Source organism: Rhineura floridana, chromosome 4 (genome assembly GCF_030035675.1).
Source record: "Rhineura floridana isolate rRhiFlo1 chromosome 4, rRhiFlo1.hap2, whole genome shotgun sequence".
Lineage (NCBI taxonomy): Eukaryota > Metazoa > Chordata > Lepidosauria > Squamata > Rhineuridae > Rhineura > Rhineura floridana.
In genome coordinates this window covers 205062479-205075437 of record NC_084483.1, presented here as the reverse complement: position 1 = coordinate 205075437, position 12959 = coordinate 205062479, and the positions used below count along the sequence as shown (strand labels likewise).

General features: G+C 41.9%; 1 non-coding gene across 1 annotated transcript; it reads left to right on the top strand.

Annotated features, from left to right (window-relative positions):
* Positions 1 to 3258: 3258 nt before the first annotated feature.
* LOC133384630 (5S ribosomal RNA) lies at positions 3259 to 3377 on the top strand. Its single transcript, XR_009762637.1, has one exon. It is a non-coding gene; the product is annotated as a 5S ribosomal RNA (ribosomal RNA).
* Positions 3378 to 12959: the final 9582 nt, after the last annotated feature.

Below are 12959 nucleotides of genomic sequence, written 5' to 3'. Positions count from 1 at the left end.
AATCCTGCACAGTTTGGCTGCTTAAATCCGGCGGAAGTCAATGGGATTTAAGCAGGCTTAAAAGCACCCAGGATTGCAACCTATATAAATACAATAAGTATAATAAAGTTAATTAGAGGAAGAAACCTTGTGAAATTGAGTCCAACATGACATAGTCCTGGTGTACATTTTAAGGAATACTTAATAAAATTGCAATGGCCCTTTTATCCAAATCCCAAAATGTTCTCATCCCGGACTCTTGAACTGGCTTCCCCATTCAAGCCCATGAGGTGCGTTTTTGAGAGACCCACTTCTGCCACTGACTCTCCATGTAGTCATGGGCATGTCACTGTCTTTTAGCCTCAGTAATAGCAACTTCTCTTGCAGGGTTGTTGTGAGGGCAAAGACAATGAAAGCTTGTGAAGCCTTTTCGCAAATTCAAAGATGTATAAAAGTGATTAAGTAATTCCAGTGGTTCAGGTCTCTCTTTACCAAGGGCTCAAGGAGTAGATTTTTTTAGCGAATTGTTTTCAACGTTCTCACAACCCTGCTTTCCCATCTGTAAAATGGGAACAAGAATGGCCTCCCTCCAAGTTTCCTTGAGAAAAAACAACAACCCTGAGCTCCTTGGTAGAGAGCATGCATGGTAGCTAAGACCCATTCCCTGAACCCCAGTGGGAAGTCCACAGTGACACACATTACACACAGCAAACATACCACATAGTGGCTTACTCCTTCTTCTGCATAACTGATTGATAACCACCTTGTTTAAACCCTTAAAGTGCTCTGACAGTAACATTCACTTATTAGCACCAACGCAAATGCCACAAAATTGTGAAAAGCATTCAAGTTCCCCAGAACTCTTAACAGGCCAGTGGCAGTGATGGCTCCATGAAAATGGGGCAGTGGAATCTGCTCTGGGTTTTCTTCTGAACTTTCAGTTTGGACTAAAACCTGGACCAGATTCCACTACCCCAGTGACATTGAGCCACCATCCACTACTGCATCAGGCAAGATGTCACATAAGGGGGGGGGGAGATGAGGACAAATTGTAAAAAGCACAAAAATTAATCTGGATGCCGCAGCTATAAAGCCAGTTTATAGACAGTTCCAAGATGGAGACTGCAGATTTAGTAAGTCCTCCTAGCGAGGTGTTACAGATATCAGGCTACACACCTAGGATTTTGGGATCAAGAAGCAATGGCTGCTTCCCATTTTTGAAAACTTAAAGCCCATCTGTAACCCAAATCTGTTCCATGCCATAAGCAAATGTTTTCAACTAACATTCCTGACAATGATTGAATGTTAGCTGATTAACACCACCATCCTAGTATTCAGTGGCAATTGTTTCCAAGTGCATCAGGGCCCATCTACATATTTACAGTCCAGGATACAGAAAAGGAATGCATCAAAAATTCCCTGTATGAAGAAAGTGAGCAGCTCAGGGAGAAGAAAAATGTGGGGGAGACTTGCATTGCTCCACAGGCATTCCTTTGAGGTATACACTCAGCAGGGCTATACCCTAAGCACATTTCCTTGGAAGCAAGTCCCACCAGTAGCGTTCAAGAAAATGTATTCAGATCAGGAGCACAAAGTTCCCCAAAAGTTAATGCAAATAAAGCTGGGTTTTACAATGAAATCTTTGCAGTTTGGAACTTTCATGGGGCTGTCATTGGGCTGGTTATTATGTCCTTCCAATTACACAATGCTGTGAAGTGAAGCACCTTTTTGAAAACAACATTGCACTCCACTCTGCCCAGCCTCCACCCCCCCCGTCTTCTCAGCAAATAATGTGATGTCTGTCCAGCATCCCTAAAATGCAATATCATTTTGACAAAGGAATGATACTGACCGAGTAAAGAAAAAGCAAGATTATTGACTCTGGTGTATAGGAGAAAAAGAAGGGGGGAAATCACCACAGGTTCAGATAGGTTTTTACAACAATGTAGAGCACCACAACAATAAAGGTTATGACATCTGATGTATATTTCTGTGTTATAGCTTTGAGTCTTATTGCAAAGCAAAAATATATATTTGTATATATATATTTTAAATATATATATATATATATATTATCTACAGGTCACCTCCAACATTTTCACGCCACTCAAAAACCACAGGGAAAAGAAAGAAATCATAGTGAGGTAGATACGTAACTCTGGGATGTTGGAAACACCTGGCACAAAAATTGGCTTAACGCGACTGGTGTTCAACATAAGCAGATGGAGAGACGCAGACTGCAACTGGAGCTTCCCTCAGTGGATTTCAAACTTGGTGTTTTTTTGTGGGGTGTTTTTTTTTTTTTTGGTCTTCGGGACCTTTCTGCATCAACATGTCTGCTGAAGGACACCAGCAAGCCTGCCATGGAACTTCTGTGCATTTCAGAGGATTCTAGAACATCTGCTATATAGGGGTGTAGTCGTTCAGGGTCTCAAGGGGTCTTAGACCCTTTACTTTTTTGGGAGCAGGGTCCCTATGCCTCCAGCATTCTATGCGCCAATCAGCATGAAAGGGGAGTGTGTTAGCCACCGAGAAGAGTCTTCTAACATGCTTCCTTGACCTTTCCTGCTGATTGGAGCCAATCAGAGTGAAAGGAGGTGAGTCAGCCACTGAGAAGACTCTTCTCAGTAGCTAACACTCTCCCCTTTCATGCTGATTGGCTCCTAGGGACGTCTGTTGTAGGGGAAGGCATTAGCAAGGACTTCATTCTCAACCCAGCAGCAAAAAAGGGAGGGAAGGGGGCATGGCTGTGACTGTCATGAAGGAACCCTGCACTTCTGAATTTGCCACTACACTGCTGCTGCTAGGGCTCACAAGAGGCCTTTCCAGACATCCTTTTCATTATGCATTAATAATTATTTGTGCTCATGATGGCATGGAGGCGGCTATACCCAATCCCACTTTCAGTGTTTTGGGGTGGACATAACGTTTTGTTTCTGATCAGTGCATACCCCATAAATTCCAGCTGAAATCCTGTAACTTTTTTATAATTATTTATTTATTATTTGATTTATATCCCGCCCTTCCTCCCAGCAGGAGCCCAGGGCGGCCAAAAATGTTGTGCTTTATTTATTTATTTTTGTCCCACTTTTGTTGTGCCATAGTGCAAGAGTGCCCCTCCAGACGGCAATAATACAATAACACCAGGGAAGCATCGCAGAACGAGCAATAAAGCAGAATGACACGTGGCATAAATTCCCCTGTTGTTGGAATCAATGAAATATTGCAGAAAACCCCACACAGAGGGTTAGAAAGACCCATTGGGGGGCACTAACTCTTGCCTACGGCCATACTACCCTAAACACGTCCAATCTCATCTGATCTTGGAAGCTAAGCAGGGTTAGGCCTGGTTAGTACTTGGATGGGAGACTGCTTGGGAATCCCGGGTGCTGTAGGCTTAGAGGAAGGCAATGGTAAACCACCTCTGAATACCTCTTACCATAAAAACCCTATGAATGAATATATATATATATATATAAAGATTCATAGGGTCACCATAAGCTGTAATCGACTTGAAGGCATATAACAACAACAACTCTTGCCTTGAATGAACAGAGTAAGCCCTTAAACACACCCAACTCTCTTCCTGTTCTAGTTCATGGCAGTGGCAGGGGGTGGGGAGGTGAATAGTGGTAGGCAAGCATCTGTTCCAGAGAGCTTATGGAGCTGGTAGGGCAGAAGTCAGGGATGCCATTAGTAAGTGGAATGAAAGCAAATGATTGGTGAAGCTAGAGCCAATGAGAGCCAATGGGTCAACTAATTCTGGGTTCTGTCCTCTATCCTCTTCCCTGCTGAGTTCTATGAACACTGAGACTGGAGATGGCAGATAATGCCACCCCTCAGATTTGTTGTAAGTAAGGAGGCAGGCAGGTGGGGGCTGGCTGACAGCATACTGGGCTTGGTGGGGCAGTGCCCCACTTGCCCTCATGGGTCAGCCTTCACTGCTTATCTCCCCCCATTATTCATCTCCTGATGGTGGAATTCCTGGTAAGTTCCTGAGGAACTCCATAATTCTTTTGAACTTTGTTTGGAAACTGCTGGCTGATCTTAAGTGAAATCAATGAGCAACTGCCGCTGTCAGAAAAGAAACAACAGCAGATACAGTTTTACGACATCAGTTCTGATGGCAACTCTCCGTACCGACAGATGGGCCCTGTTGGATCCAGCTGGTAGTTTGGGATAAGTATCATGATAATAAGATGGATCAGACTAACAAGCTATCTAGTCCAGCACTCTGCTCTCTCGGTGGCCAGCCAGATGTCCCCAAGGGAAGCTCGCAAGGAGGATCTCAGCAACACGTTCCCCACATGTGATTCCCAGCAATTGGCAACCGGAAGCATATTGCCTCTGGCTAGCCATCTTGACTTGTAGCCACTGATCCCCCACGGCTTGGGACCACAATACCTGATGGAACGCCTCTCCCGACATGAACCCACCCGTACACTACGCTCAACATCAAAGCCCCTCCTCTGGGTGCCTACTCTGAGGGAAGCTGGGAGGGTGGCAACAAGGGAGAGGGCTTTCTCAGTGGAATTATGGAATGATTGCTTTGACAAGGTGCGCCTGGTGCCAACACTGTTAGCTTTTCGGCGCCAGGTCAAGACTTTCCTCTTCTCCCAGGCATTTTAGCATGTGTTTTTAAATTGTTTTTTAAAAATGTGTTTTTAAATTTGTATATTTGTTTGCAATGTTTTTAATTGTTGTAAACCACCCAGAGAGCTTCGGCTATGGGGCGGTATACAAATGTAATAAATAATAATGTAATAAATAATGATGAAGGATGGAGGTGTTTGCCCAAACTTTAAGAGCTGATGTACACTTTACACACAAAGAGGTGGCAGAATTCTGAACTGGGCCACTCCAGACGGCTGGTGGATTTGTCATATTGCTGAATACTCCCCAAATTAAAAACAAACAAACCCTCCCTTTATGTAGTTAATGGCCCACTCTTAAAAACAACAACCCTAATTCCCTGTAGTAAACCCAGTCCATGAGGTATGACTGTGCCAAAACTTTCTCTCTGATGTGCTAGACTATTACACGCAGATAGTATTCCCCTGCTCTACTCAGGAGCATTGAAAAATATGACTCTTTCAGTGGTAGAGAGATGGGATAGCTATCTTCGAATACATATCTGAAAGTCTGTAATGGAGACAAACTTGTTCTCTGTGGCTCCAGAAGGTAGGACGAAGTAATGAATGGAAATGTCAGATTTCAGCTAAACTTTGAGAAACTTCATAACGGTAAGAGATGTTTGGAAGCACAACAGCTTGCCTTTGGAGGTGGGGGACTCTCCTTTGCTGGAGATATTTAAGCAGATGCTGGATGGCCATCTGTCAGGGATGCTGCTGTTGCATCCTGCACTGAGCAAAAGGGTCAGCCTAGATGACCTCTAAAGTCTGTTCCAACTAAATAATACTATGATTTCTGCCTTATAATGCATTCTGTGTAGACTGGCAATTACAGTCTGTCTGGGGTAGGGATGGACAAATCTGTCAATTTTGGTTCTCCAAATTTCTTATTTTTTAGTCTTAAATTCACTTCACATTTCTGCAACGATTTGCATTTTAAAAAAAATCATCAAGAAAATTCACTAGCATTTTAGTGAAAATTTCTCCTAGTAAACATACTTTTGTATGCAGTTTTAACTAATATATAGTGCTGCATGCAATTTCCCCTATATTATTTTTATGTTTAATGACATTTTAATATTATTTTCACCAATATATGCATTTGTATGCACCCTTAGCCTAGCGTATGTATTATCTGGCTAGAGAAAAACTGCATTGCAAAATTTGGAAAAGTGTGGCTGTGTTTTTGGTTCACATATTGTTTTGAAAAGTGTGAATTTGGCAAGTTTGCCTTTTAATGTGAACTGAGTTGAATTTCTCTCTGATCCCTAGAATGGAGAGGCTTTTGGGTGGGGTGCAGAGTTCCTCAGAGTTTCTTTGGGGGCCATTGATAACCGAGGACAAATAGAAACATGTGGATTGTGAAAGTGCTTCTACAACTTTTCGCCAAAGCTCTGTCAGGGGCTTCCTATACAGAAGGAATTGAGAAAAAGTGATGGCAACAAGCAAGCCAAAGTTTGTGAAACAAGTTTTCTCATTTTTTTCCTCCTATGAAGTTGCAAAATGAGTTCCATTAATGAGTTCCAGACATAAAAGGCTGGGGGGTGAAATGAATTTCAGTGAGCACTTGTCTGGCGGTGGAATGCAAAGGATATTCTAAAAAGCACATGCAAAACCCCCCTGAATGCATATTTCCATCACTAGCATTTCTATAAAGCATCCCTGTCTAATTTGGGGCTTTCAAAACAACAGTGTCAAGCGGTGAATTAAGGCACTGACATTATTGCATCCATTTCCCCCCCCCCCCAAAGATGTTTCTTAAAATGGAATTTGAAAGTCTCAAAACACCCATGCCGGCTTGGGCTGATGGGAGTTGTAGTCCAAAACATCAGGAAGACACCAGGTTTGGACAGGCTGTTCTACATTTTCCTGCTCTTTTGCAAAGCTTTAGAAAATGAGTTGATGGTGGCACAGAGCTTTGAGATTGGTGAATACCACAGCAATTACCTATGAGCACATGGTTAGCTAGTCAGTCACAGAACATGATGCCCTCAGCCCTATATCTGAGCATTTTGGGTAACCCTACCAATTGATCTCCAGATTACTGGAAGCAGCTCCAGGAATTGCTGTTATGGTGTAGAATACATGTATTGGACCACCTCAGATTTGTCTTCTTCTGACCCTTGTTTATTTATTTAACATTTCTATTAAATGGAGAGAGAGCCAGTGTGGTGTAGTGGTGAAGGTGTTGGACTATGACCTGGGTTCAACTCCCCACACAGCCATGAAGCTCACTGGGTGACCTTGGGCCAGTCACTGCCTCTCAACCTCAGAGGAAGGCAATGGGAAACCCCCTCTGAATACCGCTTACCATGAAAACCCTCTTCATAGGGTCGCCGTAAGTCAGAATCGACTTGAAGGCAGTACCAAAAAAAAAAAAAAAAATTAAGTGGAGAAGTGACTCATAAAATTCACAAGCTGTAACATCTATAAATAAATAAAGCAAGAACACCCCCCTCTTCATTTCAGCTTCCCTTTTTTAAAACCAGAATTTTTGGGGGGGCAAATCACAGAGAGACCAATTTTTTTTTTCTAGGGCCCCACTCACCTCCCACTAAGCCAAAAAGAAAAAAGTAATAATTCAGAAATGGAAGAAGGGAGAAAGTTTATTTTAAAAAAATAATTAGAGGGTTAAAAGGTTTAGGTCAAAACTGCCCTGAGGCTTCCTTCATTCACAATGAAAGCAGCTATTAAAAATAAAAATAAAATAAAGGTTCTGAGTTTTCCTTAAGGGGTTAGTGGAAAAATTGCTAACTGAAGCACAAGTGGCTTCCAAGGAATGCTGCTCCCAACCTCCTTGCAATGGGGCTGAAGGGAAATATATTAATATCGCTATTTTTCCAAGCCAAAAACTCCCCATGTATTGGTAAAAGCAGCGGCCACAGGATGAACTCAGATCGAAGCCAGCCTGTTAGGTGGACGGAATGCTTTCGAATTGGCACCCACCAGCAGAACCCATCCCTGCTCCCCAATACATGCATGTGGGTCTCCAAGACTGCTAGCTATGGAAGAGGGAAAGAAGTCCCCATTGGCCTTTGCTGGCAGTACGGGCTCTGTGTCTGCTAGGGGCTAGTGAACATGGTCTTTGTGACCTTCGCAAAGAAGAGCACTTCTGTTCACCTCAGTGGAGCATCTAGGACTGCCTTGTCCATTGGAGTGAATGGGAAGCCTTGAATGCACAGGAGCTCCATGTAGGCACAAGAGCAGAGAAGGGTATGTGTAGATCCAGACACCCATTTAATGTACCACACACAAAGGTACACACAGTGGATCAACTTGTGTCCGAGGTCGATGCAACAGAAAAATCTTAAAGGAAAGTCAGTTACTGTATCTAAAGGTAGGCATATTTTATAGAGACAATTTTTTAAAGAAAAACAGTAAGCTGTAAAGTGCATCTTAAAGGGTGTAAAATGTCTTCATATCTATCAGAATATACACATGCGATACAGCATTTGAAGTTAAGCCAAATTTTGCCCAAGTTTTCGCATCCCTAATACCTACAATACAAAACCAGAATTGTTGTTTAGAAAAAAATTTTTTTACAAAGAAACAAAACAAGAAAGAAAGAAAGAAAGAAAGAAAGAAAGAAAGAAAGAAAGAAAGAAAGAAAGAAAGAAAGAAAGAGAAATGGTACAAAATTATATATATATATATATATATATATATATATATATATAAAACCCTACTCAACAGAAACCCGAAGAAGAGACATTAAACAGAACATAAAGAGAAGCACTTTCAAATCTCTTTTTTTCCTCTTAAAAATATGCAACAGAAAAAAATATCCTTTTATTTTGTCTGCTTATTTGTTAGCTCTTATAATTTGAGAAAAGTCACTGCAGTACTCTCGCCTTGAGCCAATGTTTGGAATTTTTGTGTTTTGTTTGTACAAAAAAAGGGGAGGGGGAATAAACACACACACACACGTGTGTGTGTGTGTGTATGTGTGTGTGAATTTTAATATGGAAAATCAGTCGAGGTTGGAAAGAAGAGAGACGGAAAGATTGCATAGTTGTGAACTGTGGCTTTTCATCAAGGTGAAAAAGTGCATCATCTGATATAATAGCATTGAAATTTCCTTTTGTCGTTGTTCTGTTACACACACACACACACAGACACACACAGAGAGACACATGCACACGCATACGCACACAATCCCTCGCACATTTATATATTTGTTTCCCCCCCAGTCAACTGCTACATGTCTCACATGAAAATATATTTACAGCATTTACCTACACCCAGACATGCTTGATAGTTAACACGTGACATTAATTTAACACGTGACATTCTTTCTTATATGATCCATCATGGGGTTACAGCTGGTTCGCCAGCTCCCCCATAAAAATTGGTATTCTTTTAAATACATTTGTTTTGTTTTGCCGCTTCCTAAGATCTTACAAAGAAAAAAACCCAACCCTCATCTAACCTCATCTTATGTAATTTAGTTTTTCAAGCAACACAAAAAACGGAGAAAAATATTTCAGGGAAGGATACAGAAGTAAAACACCAAAAAATGGTTTGGTGTCATCACCAAGCCTTGCATGATTCCCCCTCATTCACGGCTTTGTCTTAAAAATAAAAATCAGAAATGGAGGGAGAGAACAGAAAGCAACGGATTAAAAAGTAAATAATAATAAAATAAAAATACCTTTCTTGAGGTAAGAGTTATATGTGAAATAACCAGGCTTTTGAATGCAATTGAGAAATTGAAGCATAAAGAAAACTGATCACCGTTAAATCCTCGTAAATTCAACAACTTTTCAGAAACAGTCTACCCCTCTCTCACACCCACATCCAGTTGCTTGCTGGCTGAGGTTAGCTGCTCTTTTTCCTGTTGGAATGAAAGATGCATGATTCATATATACATATATGCCCCTCATCCTTAGTCAAATTAAAAAAACAGCTCTTCAGAATCTGCTTGCACTTTGCTCTCTGCCTCAACTGCATTTAAATATAACTCCAATCATTTATATTTATGTAGGGAAAACAATATGGTTTTCTTAAGGACACAAGACAAACCCTGCTGGATCAGGCCGGCGGCCCGTCCAGTCCAACATCCTGTTCTCACAGTGGCCAACCAGATGCCCCAATGGGAAGCCAGCAAGCAGGACCTGAGTGCAAAGAGCACCATCCTCTCCTGCGGCTTTCAGTAACTGGCATTCAGAAGCGTGACAGTGCAGTCACAGTCACAGCCATCATGGCTAGTAGTCCCTGACAGCCTTGCCCTCCATAGACTTCTTGTTGCATGTTTTGCAGGCTCTGCATTTCTGACCTTTGTACTTTTTGTGATTAAAAAAATGTTCATTTTTGCATCAACATGTGATCATAATCTACAGCAAGGCTGCACGTGAAGAATTCTGTGTAATTCCACCCCCCCCACCTCCCATGAACCAAAGTATAATGAGATTTTATCCTAGCACCTTTTACACAGAATAATTGCTGGTGCTCTAATAAAATAAAATTGTTCAGCTCCATCTGCCCCCCCCCCAAAAAAAACCCCCTCAGTTTTGACTGAAATGTTAGCACGCAGGTATGGCAACATTTTAAGGCAGCCTTCGCCGACTGGGTGCTCCTACAGTTCCCAGCATGCTGGCTGGGGCTGATGGGAGTTGTAGTCCGAAACATCTGGAGGGCACCGGGTCGGCAAGGGTTGTTTTATAGTATCAGTTGAGCAAGCTGGGGGTTCAGAGGCAATTTAAAATGGGAAGGGGGATTCTTCATATCTTGACTAATAATATCATGAGATGGCCGGACTTTTCCTTTGAGGAGGGTCAAACTAGGCTTCTCTTCAATACTACAGAAAGAGAACAGTAAAACTGAAAAGATATCTGAAGTTGCTGAGTTAGGTACAGGATAGGTGCTGAATGAAATAGTTCCACGGAGCTATCAGAAGCTAAAAGCTAGCCACCCCGAGGCCAAAAGGTTTCCCAGACACTCCCATACCAGTCAAATGATGAAATATATTACACTTATTTGTATCAGTTCTTACAAAGCATATCCATACAAGGGGCTAGAATCTTGAGTCCAAGTTCCAGCTCACCCCTTGGCTCATGGAGCGGCTTTGAGGTAAGTCAAATCCTCTGTCAGGGTAGCCATAGTACCCTACCTCGCTGAGTTGGTGTGAGGCAATCATGCTAAATACTCGAAAGCACTTTTGAAATTAAAAGTGCATTATTATTATTATTATTATTATTATTATTATTATTATTATTATTATTATTATAGCATGGATTCAACTAGCCCCTGCTGAGTTCACTTTGCAATAAATGAAAAAAGACTTACACAAGAGCACCATATTGGGTTTCTCTCTTTTGCATTTGTTAGCCTTTTAAGACCATGTCTTGTTGTAAACCGCCCAGAGAGCTTTGGCTATGGGGTGGTATACAAATGCAATAAATAAATAAATAAAGTGTCTACAGGAGCAAACACCCTAAAACAGTTAGACTGTCATGGATTCTCCTCCATGGCTCAAAGGGAATTGTAGTTCATGGAAGCAGACCGTAGGATCCATGCACCCAAGAATTCTCAACACCCTCACCAAAACTAGCTGCTGGTGCCTCTTCAAAGAAAGCCATTTAAGAACATAGGTACATAAAAGCCTGCAAGATCAGACCAGTGGCCCATCTAGTCCAGCATTCTGGTCTCATGCGGCCAACCAGATGCCTATGGGAAACCTGCAAGCAGGACCTGAGTACAGCAGTGCCCTCCTCTCTTACATTTTCCAGCAACTGGTCTTCAGAAACATACTTATTTCTGGTATTTTATACCCACCCTTCCTTCTAAGGTCCTGGGACAGATTACACAATCTAAAAATACGACAGAATAATGCATAATCAACAAACCATAAAGCAACAGCAATAAAAGCATAAAGCAGATCCAATAACACCATTTACAGGGAGGACAACGAAAAATGCATACTTCACTTCCAAAGGCCAGAGTAAGTAGTATGTGTCTTAAGTAGCCAACGAAATATATCAGTGTTAGATGCACCTCGATGGGGAGTTCCGGAATTTTGGGGCCACAACAGAGAAAGCCCTGTCACCGCCATGACAGGCAAGATACTGTGTTGGCATTGGGGACTTTTTTGTGGGAGGGGGAGAGTGGGAAGCTTAGCATATCAAATAGAAAGTTTTGTAAGTACGTGCATTGATGACTAAAAGCAATTAAAGGAAGTGACCCTTTAGCAATATCTCTACATAGCAGGATGGCCTCTTACTTTTACTAAAGATCCAGCCTAAAGATGCAGAATTTCCTGCCTCTTAATCTGGTCATTGTAATTTTGCATCAGCAAATGCCTTTTCCTCTCAGAGGAACCCATTTGAAAAAGGAACTGTTCTGACTAGAAATAATGGCAAGTTACATCTGTTTCACAGTTGCACTGGAGCCTATTAGGTATATCTACTTTCTAGTTGGATGCACTTATATACTACATATATATGCGTGTTTATGAAAATCTCTATTGCACTGGCACATTATATGGAGGAAACACTGGCATCAGCTGTGGTCACAGCAAGTGGCTGCCTTGACTATGTGAATAGGGAGCACCACCAAGAAAAGGCACCACGGGATTTTCAGAAGCAAAGTTTCCTTGGCATTGTTCCTCTCATCCTGCCCTTATGAGCTGGAAGAAAGGTGTGGAAGGCTCCATGGGGATGTCTTGGAGGCAGTTCAGATTGGTCTTCCCAAAGCCCATCAATCTAAGTAGACTCTTTAGCCACATCTAAACCACAAACTGGTGTTATCTGGGCTTTTGTGTGTGTGATGGTACTTACTGGTACAGAGTACCAGCACCTCTTTTCTGGCTGCCCACGGCGACCATTCTGTGCTGGCACCCACAGCACTTTTGTCAAGGAATGAGTACCAGCACCTCATTTTTTTTACCAAAAAAAGCACTAATGTTATTACTGTCATGGCTTTCTCCATATGATTCTGGGAACTGTAGCATGGTTGAGGGTGCCAAGAATTTATTTGCTAGAGTTCTCATGTCCCCCCTCATAGAATTACAGTTTCCAGGGTTCCCTCTGGTTCAGATGTGATCATGAATGTCCAAAATTAATTGAATGTCAACGTCGTCACATGAATGTTGATAATCCCAGATGAATTCTCAGAATGCCGGAAAAATAGTTATATATGTTCCCCGCTTTTCAGGTGTATACAAGTGAATGTTTACAATCACATGATGTGGATCTTTGAGTTTCCAGACTCTCAAAACAAATCTGAGATCATTAATATTTGCAAGTCCAAGCCAACAATCACTGAATTTTGGACATTTGGTATGACATAGATATGCCCTTTGACTTTGGTGGCCGTTTATTCAGTTGATCCCGACAGCAGAATTTGGCACTA